Source organism: Centrocercus urophasianus, unplaced genomic scaffold, assembly GCF_019232065.1.
Source record: "Centrocercus urophasianus isolate 14NV4802_14NV808 unplaced genomic scaffold, USGS_Curo_1.0 seq_11, whole genome shotgun sequence".
NCBI lineage: Eukaryota > Metazoa > Chordata > Aves > Galliformes > Phasianidae > Centrocercus > Centrocercus urophasianus.
Genome location: NW_024884253.1, coordinates 47,398,409 through 47,415,775, shown reverse-complemented (window position 1 = coordinate 47,415,775; position 17,367 = coordinate 47,398,409). Strand labels below are relative to the sequence as shown.

General features: G+C 43.2%; 1 protein-coding gene across 1 annotated transcript in view; it reads left to right on the top strand.

Moving 5' to 3' along the window:
- Positions 1-2,968: 2,968 nt before the first annotated feature.
- Positions 2,969-17,367, top strand: part of EPB41L3 (erythrocyte membrane protein band 4.1 like 3) — a 135,147-nt gene continuing 120,748 nt past the window's right edge. Inside the window, exon 1 of the mRNA XM_042837913.1 lies at positions 2,969-3,081. The gene's annotated coding sequence lies outside the window, so the exon portion shown is untranslated. The remainder of the gene's footprint in view (positions 3,082-17,367) is intronic.

Genomic DNA, 17,367 nt, shown 5'->3' with positions numbered 1-17,367 from the left:
AGCAGATAGAATCATAGAACGATAGAATAATTTAGATTGGAAAAGACCACTAAGATCAAACCATGCCCACCATGCCCACTAACCATGTTGCTCAGCATCACATCCACTCATTTCTTGAACACCTCCAAGGACTCCACCTCCTTGGATAACAGGATCCTGTGCTGCCAGCCCTTGTGCTGCTGCAACTCAGAAAATCTTTTGGCAGAGAAAATATTTGCATGGTGCATTCATTCCTCCTTTTGTTGTGAACCCTCTTTCAACTCTAAATCTGTGCCTCTGTGCTCACCCTCAGAGTGCAACCTTGCACTGTTCCTCTTCTATGGCTCCATCTCCCTGGTTGTGCATTAATAAACAGTGGCAGATGAAGAGTTATTAATTAGCTTAATTTTTTTTTTAAAAAAAAAAAAAAAAAAAAAAAAAAGCTGCTGACACACAAATAATATGAAGGGCTCACAAAATGTTGGATATATGAGGATATGCCGTGCTCAGAAGTACTGGTAAGTGTGGAAATAATGATGCTCTCCTGTGTAAATAGCCCCGCAGAGCTGTGCTGTAAATATTTCCCCTCATCCATCACCCTGCAAAACCAACCCCCCAGAGCTCCCACGTCACAGGAGGAACAAATGTCCTCCTCACAGAGTTTCAACTTTATGTCACCTATTAGTATGAGTTGTCAGGCCAGGTTCCTGTAAATCAGATTAACATCCCCCTAATGCAGCCTCTGTGCAGAATCCTTAGTGCAGTAATTTCAGAGAGGGATGCTGAGGACAGTAATTTTAGTAAAGAAAGACTCCTATGCAATGTGCTAAAAGCATTAACCACAATAGAAGAAAAAAAAAACACACAAAAAAAACCAACCAAACAAAAAAAAACACCTAGAGCTGTTACAGTCTATTAAGTAAATGCATAATGAATGTATGCAAGCCACCTCCCAGATGTAGGTTTGGAAATATGAGCAGGAGTACTGGAAGAGGGTGAGTGTGATTTATTTATCTTTTACCTGCCCTAGCACTCTCTCATTTCCTGATGAACACAATGGCTTGGCACAACTTGAAGCCCCAAAAGTCAGATTTCTCTCAGCAGACATCCTGATCATTCCAACAGATATTTTAGGAGTTTGCCATTAGTTCCTTTGTTTAATTAATGGCTCCCCAACAGGGACTCAAACGGCCTTTTCCCACAGCAATGACACAATGCACTTCAATCATTTTGTCCAGTAAAACGGGCTGACCCCAGCATCTGCCACCGCGCGTGGAGGGAGAATTTGCCCCAGGAGTTCCCTTCCTCTTAGCTCGTTTTCTTTATAGCGTGTTTTCTATATGTTCTGTATTTTCCCAGAGCCCCCATCAGAAATAAGAATCCTATTATGGCATGGGGTGTATCCATAAAGGACATGGGTTAGTGTGCATGGTGGTGATGGGCTGATGGTTGGACTAGCTGATCTTAGAGGAGAAGATGATCTTAGAGGTCTTTTCAAGGTCTTTTCTGTGGTAGAATCATAGAATCATCAAGGCTGGAAAAGACTTTTTAGATCATCTAGCCCATTGATCATGTCCCTCAGTGCCACATCTACACAACTCTTGAACATCTTCAGGGATGGTGACTCCATCATCTCCTTGGGCAGCCTTTGCCACTGCCTCACCATTCCTCCTAAGAAGAAATTTCTCCTATGATTCCATAACTCTCCTGAGATAGCCAGTGGTCCCCAGCCAGGGCCATGGCTCCAGCATGACAATGGGGACTTCAGTTTCCTGATATGTTTTGCAAAAATAGCAGAAAAATTAAATCAGGATATTTAATGAGATCCTGCCTCTGGCTCTTGGAACCTGTCGCGCCTTGTATATCAATTTGCAAAGCTGTAAAAGTTGATATCTGTACCTGGCTCCCCACTAAAAAAAAAATACAGACAACCAGGAAATCTGCTTGCCACACAGCTACCTTTATTGCAGGATCCCTCACTCAGCCAACCTAAGCACAGTTTATCACGGAAAACAATCTTGCATGTCAAAGAAAAATTTCCTTGTTGGAACTTCAACCTTCAGCAAGTACAGCTGGCATTCCATGGCCCCTCCTGGGGGCATCTCCTTTGAACCCCAGGGCTTCACACAGATTTCAGCAATAATTAGCACCACAGGTTAACTTAAGGCTATGGTGACAGGGGCAGAGAGCTTTCCTTTGGCTGCTATGCTTTCTGAAAACAGTGATGCAGGCTGCCTCCCACAAGGACCCGTCAGCCATGCCGTGACTCCCAGCCCTTGGGAGGTCAGGCTTAATCCTGGTGTTAGCGACTGGGGCAGGGCACACATAGCCTGAGGACGGCGGGCAGAGCGTTGCATCACACATAACCTGAGATAGGCAGGCCCTGAGCTTATTTTCCTAAGGACATTTCCCAGTGTACCACCTCCAGAAAGGCTGAGTGTTGCCCATGGGGACAGCACTCCTCCAAAGTACTCCCAAATTCTAGGAGGATTTGTAGTCCGTGAAGGTGACAAATTGGCTGGCACAGCTACACAGAGAAGCTGTGGTGCCCCGTCCCTGGAGGCATTCAAGACCAGGTTGGATGGGGCCAGGTTGGATCCAGCTGAGCTGCTGGATGGCAGCCCTGCCCACGGCACGGGGTAGGACTGAGGTCCCTTCCAACCGAAGCCGATTCTGTGATGCTCCCGCACTCCAGCTGTGTCCGAAGTGCACATGCTTTTATCGTTTTCCCGCATCACACCAGAAGCATTAGAATAAAAAACCACGAACGGGACCGCTCCGTGCGTAGAGCAGGAAGAATCGGCACCCCGTATCACCACCCCTGCTCCCGGCAGCCCAGCACAGGGGGGGCGGCCCCGGCCCCGGTCCCGGGCGGGCAGAGGCGGGGCGGGGCGGCGGCAGGGCCAATGGGGCTGCGGCGGGGCGGGCCGCGCGATGCCGTGCCTAGCCGCGCCGTGCCGGCAGCCGGAGTCCGCCGGGTGCTGCAGGTGGGAGTCCGGCTGCGCGGTGCGGAACTTCGGCGGGCCGGGGCTGTGCCCGCGCCGAGTAGGCGGCGGGAGGAGGGGGAGCTGCGGAAGGAGGAGATCCCGGCCAAGGGCTCAGGTGAGCCGCCGCTGAACACCGCTCCCCGCGCTGTCTTCCCTCGGCACCGCTCAGTTCGGCTAGGCGCGTCGCGATGCGGGGCCGCCGGGCTGTCCTTGGCTTGAGGTCAATGGGGAAGGCCAAGGGGCGAGCGCTGTCCCGTCTGCTCCGCGGCTCTCACCCTTTTTCCATTTTTATTTTTTATTTTTTTAATTTAATCTTCTCCTCCGTGTTGTCTCTGCTCCCATCCCACCCCCGCAGCCGATGCCCTCGGGCAACCCTCGCTCTTTCTGCGGCAGCGGAGCGGCCACGTTGCGGGAATGCCGCAGGCGGGCCCCTTCCCTGCGGCTGCCCGTGCCCGCGCAGCGGAACACCCGCGGGTTTTGCGCGCTGCGCGGCGGGGGCGGCTGCGGGGGCGCGCATCATGTGCGCGCTGCGCAGCGCAGTGTAGAGCGCAGAGCAGCCCCGGGGAAGCCCAGCCGCAGCCGATGGGATGCTGACGCCCGTTTTGGGGGGCGGAGGGGTTGTGTGTGTGTGCGTGTGCGTGCGTGCGGGATCGGAGCGGCTCGTGATGGAGCCGTAAGCTTTTGCGCGGGGACGGCGATGTCAGTGCGTCTGTAGCGCTAAAAATATCGGAGAGTGGGAATTTAAAAGGTGCACTCCCGTGTTGTTGTTGTTTTTTTTTTTGTTTTTTGTTTTTTTTTTTTCTCTCTAAATCCTTCTACCCTATTGTCTATTTAAAAAAAAAAAAAAAAAAAAAAAAAAAAAAAAGACAACTGATCTGTATGCATTTGCATTTCCGTAGTAACATCAGTTCGGTAGAAAAAAGATAGGAACACGGGAATTGAAAGTAGCGTTGGAGCCCCGGAGTGGCTGCGGGATAGCGCTGTGCGTTACGGGCTCCGGACAGAGAGAGCGGAGCCGCGCCGGGAGCGTGCGGTAGCGCACGGGGCCGTACCGAGAAGCGCAGGGCGCAATGCAGGAGCGGGAGCGCTGAAACTCTGCATTTTGTGCACAGTTCAGCACCGGGTGGCCATTTTTTTCTAATTTTTCCTGACAGGCTGTTGGTTGCCCAAATGCTTATTTGGGACTTGGGAATACGTGGATTCCGCCTCCGCATGTTTCGGTAGGACTGCTTCAATGCAAAGCGTTTGCGTTTTTTTCTGAAGCTGTAATCGATGGTTCTTAGGCAAGCTCTGATCCTCGTTAAAATGTAGAGAACTGTTCCTGACAATGGTTTTGTCCTCCTCCGGAGTTTGTGAGCTGTTCCTTCCAGGGAAGGGTGCTGTCTCTGGCTGGTGGCTGAAGCTGTAACACACCGTTTGGTGCGCTGCCAGGTGCAGCCCTTCCGTCAGAGTTTGGGATAGGCTCAGGCAGTGTGCAGAGCATACTGAAAGGCTGCTGTTCCATCGTGTCCTCCATTTTTTGGGCTATATTACAGGAAATCTGAAAACAGCGGGTTGTCATTCCTCACCCTGTGACTGCACGACTTTCCAAGAAACCTTTTTAGATGTACATTTAACTCTTCTTGGTATTTCTTCTTTTCTTTTTTAACATTAGGAGTTGTTTCCCCTTTCCTTGTAGGGCATTACTCTGATACCCTTAGTTTTATAAGTCGGGGAGATCCCTGTAGATTCTGAATCAAACAATTTTTAACATCAGAATCTCATTATTATGTATTGAAGCAGAATGCCCTGAGGAGACACCCCATTAATGTTCCTAGAAAAGTACCTTTCCTCCCAGACTTGCCAAGTGCCATAAATATGTGCTATTAGTGCAATTTTTTCAAAAAAAATATTTTTGGGTTTTTTTTCCTCCCCCCCCCCCCCCCCCTTTTATTTTTCCTTTCCTGAATTGGAGAGAGCAGGGAAACAGGCTATCAGTATGTCACTGCTCTCTTGCCCTTCATGCAGCAGCATTTATCTGAACATATGAAGTCTCTTTAAGAGGTAATTGTCATAGAAGTCTCCAGCTCAAATATTGGTTGCACATTACTGCCCAGAAGTAGCTTAGGAAGGCACTTTACTATCTCATGAAACCTTATCTGCTGTTCCACAACTTCATAACAAACCTACTGGAACATGAAATGACCTTGGAAAGGCATCGTTCAATCTGACACGCGGCATTCTCTTACTGGGAACAGAAATGCTCCACACAGAGCTGATATTTTCAGACTACTGCATTTGAATTCATCTTTTTTTTCTTCCCCGCCCCCCCTCACCCCCCTTTGAAGAGGGGAAGGAGATGGGTGGAATATTGAATTGGAAGGGAAAATATTTTTTTAAAAACAAACCCACTCAGCTTAAGTTGAAGCACCACTCAGCTGGAGAAGAGGTATATTGAGAATGCCTATGTGATAGTGACACTTAAGTCATGGGTGGAAACAAGGCTTCAATTTTAATCAAAGGAAAACAGCATTTCAGTTCTCTGCCAGTTCTGATTTGCTCATTCATGAGCTCTTCAAAAGCCCAAAATATTAGTAGGACTACTTGAGAGCTAGTTGCGTGTGCTAAATGAAGAAAAGAAGAGATGAAGTCTGAAGGAAGCATTACATTTAATTGTATTTTTCTTAAAATCATAATGCATTGCTTCCATTCTGGGAGAATTCCACATGCTTTCCTCCAGAACCCTTTTAGTCCCCCAGATACAGCTCTTCCAGAAAGGATGCAAGAGCACTTGGGATAAGCAGCGTGTGTATGCAGCTCCTCTCTACCAGGAGTGAAGAGAGCCTTGCAGCTGGCAAGTAATGGAGACCATCTCTGGCCAGTAATCTTAATTGGTTTTCAGTGTTTTGTTTTGATGTTTGCTTACTTATTTGTTTGGATGCTGGACTTGACACTTCAGGTCTTGCAGAAGACTTGTGAACTCTTGCAAGCCCATAGTGGTTGCTTTACCTGTCAGGAAGATGGTGCTCCTGGGGAGCAACAACTGCTCACAGCCTCCAGTGCTTCAGCCTCAGGAGCTTGGGCTATGAGTGCCACCTGCTGGGTGATGAGCACATCTTATATAATTGATATCTATTTTTGCAGAAGTGTGTGTGCACATACACACGTATACAACTTTTACATAAACATTAATATACAGAAAGGCATACCAAGGGGTGTATAGCTTTTTTTTTTTTTTTTTTAATGGATAGGTTTTTGAGAGGACCCACCAAAACTTGCCAAGAGCTGAGTTCCTCATCCTTCCGAGGAACTGCCATAGCCCATGCTTTCCTTTGTGAAACTCAGATGGTCCTTGGATTTTATGTTACGCAGATGGAAGGAAGATGTTGATGGTACTGTTGATTAACCTTGCCTTTGTCTTTACTGAAAGTAGGTACAAGCTTCCAGCTGTACATCTTGTTTCTCGTGATGTAGGTTGTCATGATCTGCCTCCCCAGTTGGGTCTGAAAAGTTGTGGAGGTGGGGCTGGAGACCTGAAATGGAAACTGAGTAAACCAAACAGCTTTATTGCTTGTATGTTAAATCTCTGCAATGCTGTCATCATTTATCATGATAACTCTATTATTTCCATAACGTTTTGTGAGCATCTCGTTTTGATACAAAATAGCACTTACAATTTAATCATCTGAAGATGTATAGAATTTGCAGGATATTCCCAAACACCTTCTTTCATTTCAAAGAAAGCTTTTTCACATTCACACTTGACTAACACTTTCAAAGAGGAGTAAATTATCAAAGTTTTTTCTTGTCTAATAGAAGTTCCACTGACAGGTGAAGTCATAAATCTGATTCAAACATACCTGCAGCAATGCCTTTCCAGTTTCTTTAGTTTCCATTTCTCTGCCTGCAATGCTGCTCAACCATCAATTTGATTCCAGAGCCATATCCTTCAGGTGGATCCAGGGTGAAATCAGTTCAAGATGCATAGCCCTGTTCCTTATTGGACAGCTGACTTCACTAAGGCTTTATTGTTTATTTATTTGGTGAAGCACTGGTGTCAGTGAGTCTTTCAGCATGCCTGTGAACTAGGAATGGATCCAGGTGAACCATAAAAGTTTTGTGGAAACTTCTGAAAGTTTTGGCTGAAAAACTTGTATTGATGTAGTTCTGTGATAAATAGATGAAATGCTTCACACGGTTTTCAAAGTGTATGCCTCCACTTATTACAGATTACGCTGGAGAGTGGATAGCAGTCACAAATGAGTTGGTGGAGTAGAAAGCAAGTAGTGTAATTGCAGAGTTCATCTTAAGGTGTGATGCAAGAAAAAAAGCACCTGGCAAAGAGGGATTACAGTTCAGGCTTTTGAGGAGAGGAACCAAAGTAATAATGCATAAATAAATCTCACCGTCTCCTAAAATGTTCACAGTTAATTTGATGCTTGACAAATTGTGATTTCAGTGTCTGGTGAAAAAGCAATTGACCCTAAAATTGCTGCCTGAAGCTGAACCAGTGTCTTCAATTTCATAACCAGAGTCATGCAAAAAATAGCATGTGCAGAGGAGCATGGGGAATGCAAAATGGCTCTGTTGCTCTGTGATCTTGTTCTAATGCATCTCTTCTGACCCTGACCCAAGCAATTGGCAGGTAATGCAGGCAGAAGATGCTGCTATGCTCTTCAAGGCAACATTCATCCCATCTTGGCATATTATTTATTCTTTCCTTCTTTTTTTTTTTTTTCTCCCTCACAAACCTTTTGAGCTGCTAATGGAAACCTGCCCATTACAACTTGTTCTCACTCAGAAATGCATGTGCAGTATTGTCAATGGGATGCTGCGATACTCTCCTGTTCCCCTCTTCATCCTAAAGAAACAAGTATGGCATCTCTCCTACTTGCATGCAGTAGGATGCCATCTTCAAGTCAATAGTACCCTTTTGTTTTGTTCCTTCTTCCTTTTTTTCTGCACACCATGCATTCTCTGCTACTGTCCTTTCCCATTACCCTTTGACTTCTTGGCAAGTTTGTCAATGTTCATCTTGCTCCATGTCATCATCACAGTCTTGATTTCCTTAGTTTGAAGTCCTGCATTTAGTCTGGTTGCTCAATGGCCATTACAGACATTGGGAGTATCTTGGAATATGTCTGCTCCAGTGAAATTCCCCTCCCATTAAGCTTCACTTCCCTTGCAAGAGGAAGAGGCAGGTAATACCTGACAGCCATCTGCAGTTAAATGGACAGTATTGATGCACGGTCACATTTCTGGGGAAGGGCAATTCTTTACAGGAACTGACAAACAAAATCGGAAGTGGAGGAAAATCCTTTGCAGCCTCTTTTCCCTCTCCCTGACAATATGTTACACGTGAAGGAGTTGGAAAAGCTCCTTTTGTAAAAGCACTCCTACAAAACTATCAACAAAAACTGTTGGCCAGCAATGTGAAATACATGAGCAATCAGCATCCTTCTGCAGTCTTCCTTGCTGTCTTACTAATGGGCTGTGGAAGCAGAGGAGGAGGTAGCTCATCAACCATTATCAGTAGGGGGCTGCAAATGAGTTGGCTGTGCCAACTGTATTTTCCTTTTTGATACTAACAGAGAATGTTTCCTTCATATGACATGGTTTCTGCTGTGATCAAAAATAAACCATCCCAGGGTTAGTGCAAGAGGCTCACTGCCTTCATAGCCTGTCTGGGGCTTCTGGAGGTCAAAATGTTGCCACGACCCCTTCAAAAATCTTTGAGTTGTGAGGGTATGTGTCTTCCTAAGAACAGATAGGCTTGGGCCATCCACACTTTTCAAGCTATCAGATGGGAAGATTTCCCAATTTGCTGTGAGAGGTTTGCAAAGACTATTACCTCCTTGGCATCTTGTCAGCCTTGGTACTATTTGCATGTTGGCCAAAACCTGATGCTGATACAGCTGCAGGGATAACACACTTGGCATTTCCTTCCTGGCCTCCTCCTCTGTGCTGCAGGCTTCACTGCTTTTGCTGTCAGCTGCCCCAGAACCTTTTACTCCTCCTGAACTTGCAGACGCAATCAGTTTCTCCAGTCCAAAGAAGAACACGCATTTTGGTGCTCTTACACACGTACAGGCAATTTGCTTAGGTCAGCCTACAGGAATAAGAATTTTGTGAAGATGTCTTCAAAACAATCCCTCTCTGACATAATAGCAGTAGTAATAATAACAATAAACCAGCATGGTTGAATGTTTTGGAGCTGTTACCAAAGGAAATCAATTCTGAGCCTGAGAAAACTGTAACATTTGTTCTTTGGGTTTTTGTTAGTAGTAAAGAGCTGATGCTGATAGTGGTCACTTTGGCTTGGGTGTTCTTGATGGCTTGCAGGAACGTAATCGAACATACACAGCTGTAGAATAAGTTTCAAGTCGCTTAATTGTGAAAAATAAATTATCAGTCCCCTCTTCCTTGACTGAGGATACTGAAAATTATCAGTCGCTGTGGGGTGAGTCACTTCTGAGACTTTCCTACCAACAAATCTTACATCTGATTGTCTAAGATTTAGAATTGTCTGAAGCATCAGAGAATAACATACCTTATCTGTTATCTGATGTTGCCTGCCTTTTCCTGACTGATGGGGAGAAAAAAATGTGCAGTAGAAGAGTTGTTTTATTCTCAACACCTGTATGATGCCAGCCTTGACAGATCATTGCTAAGCTGTAATTATTGTTTTATCATTGTGCCATTGCTACTGTGCCCATTTTCTCCCTTTTTAGAGTATGTTGCAGTATGGGAGGTGTTCAGTCCGTTTAATCCATTCTCTAATGCAACCTTTACATAAAGCTGTAGTGTTGTGTTGTTCATTTAATCCCAAGCGTTCTCTTTTTTTTTTTTTCTTTTTTTTTCTTTTTTCTCCTTTGTTTTCCTGCTGATTGCTATGGCCATGCTGCAACCATGGACTTGATGAATGACACGCTGCTGCCTCCTGGGACGTGGACAATTTTGGTGAGTCTGCAAAATAAGTTCAACTTGCATTTTCTGGAGAGAAAGAGGAGTGTTTTCTTGAGGGAAAGAGGAGCAATGCTATTTATTGTTAGTTGGGCTTGACAAAAGCTTGTTTTTTGGGGGTCTGACAAAAGGTCTGTTTTTGGGGGTGTAGCTCTGTGGAAGCAACAGGCAAAGCTTACTGAATTGCAACGTGTTCTTTGGCGGATTTTTTTTTTTTTTCTTATTTTATTGTTAGCAAAAGTGAAGGAATTAATGCGCAGCAAATTAATTTGAAATAGCGTCATTTTATAAGATAACTATAAAATGACTTTTCTGTAAGACATACTGTGAAGCAATGGCTTAGAACATTTTAATTTTTCTTTCCTGGCTTATTCAGTTGTTTCTGCAAATAATTCAGATAGAAGAGTATGAATTAATTGGATGACTTTTCGGAAAAGTACTGTGCAGTCCTTTGTGTTGTTCTTACTACTGGTGTTGCCTGTGGTGTGAACTTTTAGAGGTGGTGTGCTGAGGATTCATCTGCATTAAATACTGGACCAGAATTTCCTATGGAATAAGATTTCCATCTCAAGTAGTCTCCACTGAGATGTTTGAAATGGGGCTCTGTCAGGATCATGTTCTTTGCTTGAATGTGGGGAACCTGTTGCTCCCTGAGGATGATACTTCAGTGTTTGGGTCTTTCAAATAAAGGTAACTAGGCAGCTGCAGCAAAAATATTTGCTGCAAATGCATCAGCTCTAAGATCTCCTCCAGAAATGCAACTGGAAGTGTCAGTTCAGCCAGCACTGTCCATGGGAGGAAAGCTGCATCCAAGAGCTGGTTGGGGGTGGTTGGCAGCTTAGAAGCCTTGGGATTTATCTCTGAGCTACTTAGACATTGTGGGAGTGACTTGTTACTACTATGGGACTCGATGAAGGAAAACAACTTGCCTCACCTTTCACCTGTGTGGCAACGGCCTTACTTATGTACAGGCTTAAGTTTGAGTGAGGAAACTGAGAAGCTATGTGTGACCTTGTGTTGTGGTGGCCTTGTTCTGGATGAGATGTGGGAGTGAGCATGGGGCAGGGTGTGGGCTGCTCGCCAGCATAGTTGCAGCTGGGTTGAAACGCTGCATGCCCTTGGTTTTCCTTTTGAGCCCTCTGAATGTACGTGCTCTGCCACACCAGTGTGTTGTACAGGTGCAAAGAGCCTGAGATTGGAAGATGGGACTGGAGTGTAAGACTGTCTTCTCAGGTACAGCTTTGGTGAAATCTGAGATAAAACCTGATATTCCACTTGTGAGCATTTCCAGAGTATTGCTGAATAATCCTTTTTGTAGATCTGTAGCTTATGCTGGAAAGCTTTGGTCTCAAGGCAATATTCAGATTCAGAGTCCTGGCGGATAATGGCCCTAATCATGTTCTGTGTGACCTTTCAGGCAGGATGAACATATGTTGCACTGTTGCAATTTTCTCATTTCTTGGTTGCTTTTAGGTATCTTTGACTCCTTAGCAGTGTTGCTAGGAGTGCAGTTAGGAAGCCTTCTGCTTGACTGGCACAAGGTAATTCTGTATCTGTAGCAGTGAGATTTGTGAGCACGCTGCTTCAGATTGCCACACTTTGATGTGCTAAGAAGCCTTGATCTGCCTGAAACAGTAATAGCTCTTGTACTCAGGAATGTTAGTAATGCATATTTATTGTGAAGTATGCACTGCAGGGAACTCTTTAAGTCTGAAAACTACCAGAGTGCATTCCTTGTAGTTTTGCTTCAGTGTGCATCTCGCTTGCCTTTTAGGCTATTTTGTACTGTATGTATACACTTGGCTGTTGTGTTGCACCCATGTGAAGAGATGCCATTTTGATATTTGGAAGGGCTGTAAAGTGAATGTTGCCATCACCAGTGCATGTCAGAGGAAAACTGATGTGATTACATAGATGAGCATTTCCACCCAGATTATGTGCTTAGTTTAATTTTTCACTCCAGCTCTGTTTTAGTTTTATTTGAATTTTTTGCAAAGTTGAAGTATATTAATCTAAATCAAAGAGGAAAATGTAGCTTGCATAAGCAGGTAAATATCAAAGCTACAAGAGCTGAAAGAGTAGAACTGACTGGGTGTGTTGGCGATAGTATGGTGATTAGACTTGATGATCTTAGTGGTTCTTTCCAACCTTAATGGTTCTACAATGCAATCCTAGCCTTCTCCCAGGTGTTTGCAGTAGAAGGACAAGAGAGACAGAGGGCAAAAGTGGAAATGAGAGAAGTTCAGAAGAGTTGAAAGGAGATACTTTTTCACCATGAGAACAGCCAGGCAGCAGCACAGGCTGCCCAGGAAGGCTGTGCAGCTTCCGTTCGTGGAGATTTTCATGTCCAGCTGGACAAAGCCCTGAGCAACCCAATCTGATCTCAGATGACCCAGCTTGGAGCAGGAGGGTAGACTGGAGACCTCCTGAAGTTCCTCTGGCCTGAATTATCCTGTGATCCATTAAAAAGCATTTGAATTTAGCATGGCCTTTATGCTTGGAAGACAAGTCAAGCAACAAGGTCATGGGGATAGACAGCAGCAAGGCTGGTAGTGACTTCTGTGGGAGGATGTAGCATGCAGAGGAAGGCAGCATGTAGCCAGGTTCCTTCTGGAATATCCCTGCCTCAAGCATTCTCTGAGTGGTTTGTTGCTCTCAGTTTTTAACTGCACAAAGCAGTTTGTTCCTTCTGATGAAACAGTGCTGTTTGCTATATTCCAACAGTAGCTATAGCACTGGTTTCCAAAACATTGGGTGGAAAAAAAGACTGACTTTTGTTAACATCAGTTAACAAATTTCATTTACCTCACTGGAGAAAACTTACAGAGTAGATTCTTCATGGAAAGGCTGTTAGACCTCGAGAGGCTTTCTTTAGCTGACTTCTTTAACTCTTTTTTTTAAAACTGTGACTATTCCTATAGTTATAGTCAGTTCCATACTTGCTGGGTTAGCCCAGCAAACACTGAAAACAAGCACAAAATTTACAAAATAAGCTATTAGTAGAGTACAGCTTATGAATACATAAGTGAACAATCATTTGAATCTTCCAGAGTTTAGTTTTGGGGTTGTATTTCTGTCTTGTTAACTTGACTTTTTTTTTTTTTTTTTTTTTTTTTATTGTTTTTCCTTCCTGAAGTGAGTTAGTATAATTTATATTTATAGACTGACTTTCTTGCTTTAAGTTCAGAGGTAATAAAGGCGAATATGAATAGCAACAGTTGAGTAACTTTGAATGAGATTTCAAAGGCTTTCACTGCTTTTTTTTTTTTTTTAATGACTATCTCATCTGCTTTCCCACACATGGCAGGTGAGCTGTCATTCCAACCTGCCATATCCCAGTGGTGATCAAGTGGAATCAGTGGGTGGAGGTCCCAGGGAGGCCACAGATTTTTGCTCCTTCCATATTCAGAGGTTGAAAGCCCTGTGGTCATAATGCCATCAGGACTGATGCCTCAAGAAAGTAAAATTTCAAGGTTTCAACCTTAATATTATTGCTCCATTATGTACACAGTAACTATCTTTCAGAGCTATGTTAAGTAACTATTGTGACTTAATGTGTACTTCTTCCCCTAGTCTCAAATACCACATTGGATAATGTTCCCTTTATTTTAGTTTCTTTTCTATGTGTGCAAAGTTTCTATTTCTTCTTTTCTGATTTTTTTTTTTTTTTTTTTTTTTTTTTTTACCACAGCTGTTCATTTTCAGTTGTTGCATGGATAATAGTGGTGATGAAGAAGCATTTAACCTGACACATAAAACCATAGTTGTAAAGAAAATGAAGCAGAGAAAATTGCAGTGGCAAAGGTTCCTAAATTATAGCTGTACAGGAAGATTGTGATAAGGAAGTAGTTAAACATTACTATTTAGTAAAACCTGCAACTGTGGCTGGTACTTTGATTATCTCCTCCTTTTGCTGACACTTAATTTGTGGGGTCGCTGAGGTACTTTTCCTGCTAATAACATAACCACTTCATTGAATCAAAAGCCTCAGGAAGCAAATGGGCCTGTGTTCCCAGGTGGTTTTAAGTCAAGTGCCAAATAAATACTGTTCTCTCTTTTTTGTTGTTTTTTGAAATGAATGCTAGGTACTAGCCTTACTCTCTGAGAGCAGGTGTCTGTGTTTTTTAATAGACCTGAATGAAAAATGTAGTATGACTAAAAAAGGATATTCATAACTGTAGTAGTAACATCAGAACCACCTGTATGCTCACTGGTATCAGGTCTTGCACATAGCCCCAGTGTGAGTGAGAGTTGTCTTGCCTGTGCTGCTTATAGAGTTGCTCATTGGCAGTCGTGTGAGGGTAAGTCTTGACCCCTTGGCAGCAAATCTCATGTTGAAGAAGCTTTGGTTGGTTTCAAAGAGTTTCCCCTAGATGCTGATGTCACAGCAGTGATCCTCCAGACCCTGAAGGCCAGCTTTTATCAGCAAGGCTATGAGACAGCATTGATGGGCTACATGGGTCTCACACAGAAATGAGCAGGATGGTCTTTTATGTACTTTTTAATATGAAAAAGTTTTTTTTTTTTTTTTTTTTTTTTTCCAGACACTGTATTTATTTTGCTTCTGGAACTTGCAGTCAGGATGCAAGTTAGTGAACTTGGTTAGTAACAATTTCCCTAGTTGAGGCCTTCCCAGATGGCTCAGAAAATGTCCTGCAAGCGAAGGTGAGCTCAGTTTGGGTTGCTCATTCTGTTTGAACAGGACAGGTTGCCATTCATGGGGGAGAAAGGTAGGCTTTTGAGAAGAAGCTAACTGCCTGCATGCTTATCTCAACCTTGATGAAGCTATTACCATAGGTTTGTTAGGAAAAGAGTCAGGTAAAATCAGTGGCCCAGGCTGGGCAAAGGTTAAAGCAATCAGCGATAGCTCAGCTGTCAGCAGAACTGTATTGCTGGGAATCTCATTCGAGGCTTTGCACAACATTATTGTCTGCTTAGCTTTTAGATGTTCCTGCTAACATGTCCTTTGGCAAGCTGAGAAATGGTCAAGGGTTGGTAGGCAGAAATCACTGACAGACCTTTGCATTGTGGAGCTGGCCTGGAGGGTGGCCACATTATTGCAGAAGTGGCAGTTGCATGTGGTGAAGCCTGAGATAAGTGCATTTATCCAGTTACAGAGAAGCTGCTTAAGTTGTAGTTTTGGCAACTTTTTTTTCCCTCCTCATTTCCCACCAAAATAGTTGCAGTGACATTTTGTACTGTTGCACCTTTTTTTTTTCTTATTTATTACCTGTTCAACAGATGGTATCACTAGTATGAGGGAGATTTATCAAACATTACAAAGGAGTTTTCTTATTAGAACAAATGAAATACAACAAAAATAGGATTCTTCATATTTAATTTATATTTATGTGCATGTCTGCCAAATTCCAGTACAGATAGAAGCAATACAATTTACTATCAAAAATATAATAATATAAAACTTTATCATATTTCTCTCTTCCCTCAACCCAGCACTATGTTTCTTATATGGAAATATAAACTAAGCATATAATGAATTTTTAAAGTATTTCAAGTCCTTTATTCCAAGCTAATGTAAATTCTTTTGCAGTTGCCTATTATTGGAGTCTGCCTTTTTATGCAGAGATATAATTACTGGCCAGTATATATCTTTGCAGTAATGACGGTCACTGCAGCTGTTTGGTCATGTTTATGCATGACAAGATATCTCAATAGGACTGCGAGAATTTTGCATCGAGTTTCATTTTTTTCAGTGTTGGGAAGTGGGCTCCATCTAGTGTTTGATTCAAAGATTAAAGTCAAGTTGCTGTTTTCGAATGCCCTTGCAGTATGGATAAAGGACATGCAGGAGGAATTGCAATAGGCATGGCTTTCATTGATGGTTCTCTAGAATGAGACTATTCTAGATACAGTCAGTATACTAATGGCAACCTGCAACGCTGTGTCTGTCTTGCATCAACATTTGTTTCAGAGAAACAAAAATAATCCTAATATGATGTAGCTTGCAGCTAAAGAAGTTAAAACAGCATGGCAATAATGTGATCCCTGAACATTTTGTGTTTGGTTACTATATATATTTTCACACTATTTAATGTAGCATGTTAGAAAACGGCATGCTAGCCTATAATATCATATTTGGAAAACTAGCTGAGGATTCTTTTAAGAAGTAATGAATTTTGAAACATGTACTGTATATAATATCCATTCAACAGGATGATTTTCCAATAGGTAATGGTTCTCTAAAGCAGCATATGGTATTTGTCCATTATTTTAACTGTTTTCTTACCATTTACTTTTCTGCAATACTTGGTCCTTTGATAAGGGCTACTTAATTTTTTGTATTAACATCATTACAATGGATATAATATTTCTGACCTCATTATTTTCATAATTGCTTTACTGCTCCCATCCCCAGTGATAAATAATTATGTAAAACAGACTGAAGGCATGAAGAGGAAATTACTGTTTGTAAATGTGCAAGGTAGTGTTAATTCATCCAAGCAATTGCTGTTTTTGTTGATACTGGATCAGACCGACCAAGTTGTAATGCTTAAGCCTGAGCATAGACTTGCCTTCTCTGTTGACCTTTTACACTTTCAACTGTAGAACAGAAACAGGAGTTCCTAAATGTTCATAGTGTGGAGAGTGCAGCAGCAAACAGGAAAACTTGATCTACCTGAGGGCTGTAATTAATTATTGGTACAATGAGGGGCTTGTTTGCTAGCCCTTTTTCTTCCATTTCATGGGATTTTTGAGGCAACACTCATGAGCCTTTAGTTTGAGCTCCCTAGCCACCTTACAGCTGTAGTTTGAGATTGATGAAGCAAGAGGGAGATGGGTGCTGGATCCAGACTCTTTTTGACATGCAACTTGGGAATGTGAAGAAAATCTGCAGGCCAGATCCTAAGACAGTTTTTGGCTTGTTGCCTGCGTGTGACTGCAGCATAGAGTAGGGGCCAGAACCCAGTCCCATGTTGCTGGCAAAAAGCCTATTATTGTTTTATCTGTGAAATATTTGGGGCCTGAGATTTTCAGTTGACACTTGCTAGCTGAGCATGGACAAAGCTAATGTGAACCATCTGGTGCCTGGAAGAAGCAATGAGATATGTGATACTGACCATGACCCTGAGCAAAAAGAGAACCCATAGGAGTCCTCCTTGCTCAGCATCCTGCCACCCAGTTCTTCCATCTTCTCCACTTGGGTAATGGCCTGCTTTTCCAGAGGGGCCTCCTGCTCATCCCTTTGCTGATTCATGAAAAGGAGGATGTTTCCCTTTCCCTTTTGAAAAGCAGCATCTGTGTTGCTGAGGGAAAAGATCAGGAGTGATGGGTGAAGGGGGGGAGACCCATTAGGCTCTGCTGCTTTCACTTGCCTAAGGAAGACTACCAGCAGTAATGGGCAGATTTCTGGACAAATCTTTTTTTTTTTTTTGTTGTTTAGTTGGTGGGGTTTTTTTGTTTCATTAACACACTGGTGTGGTTGGCAAGCTCTTATTAT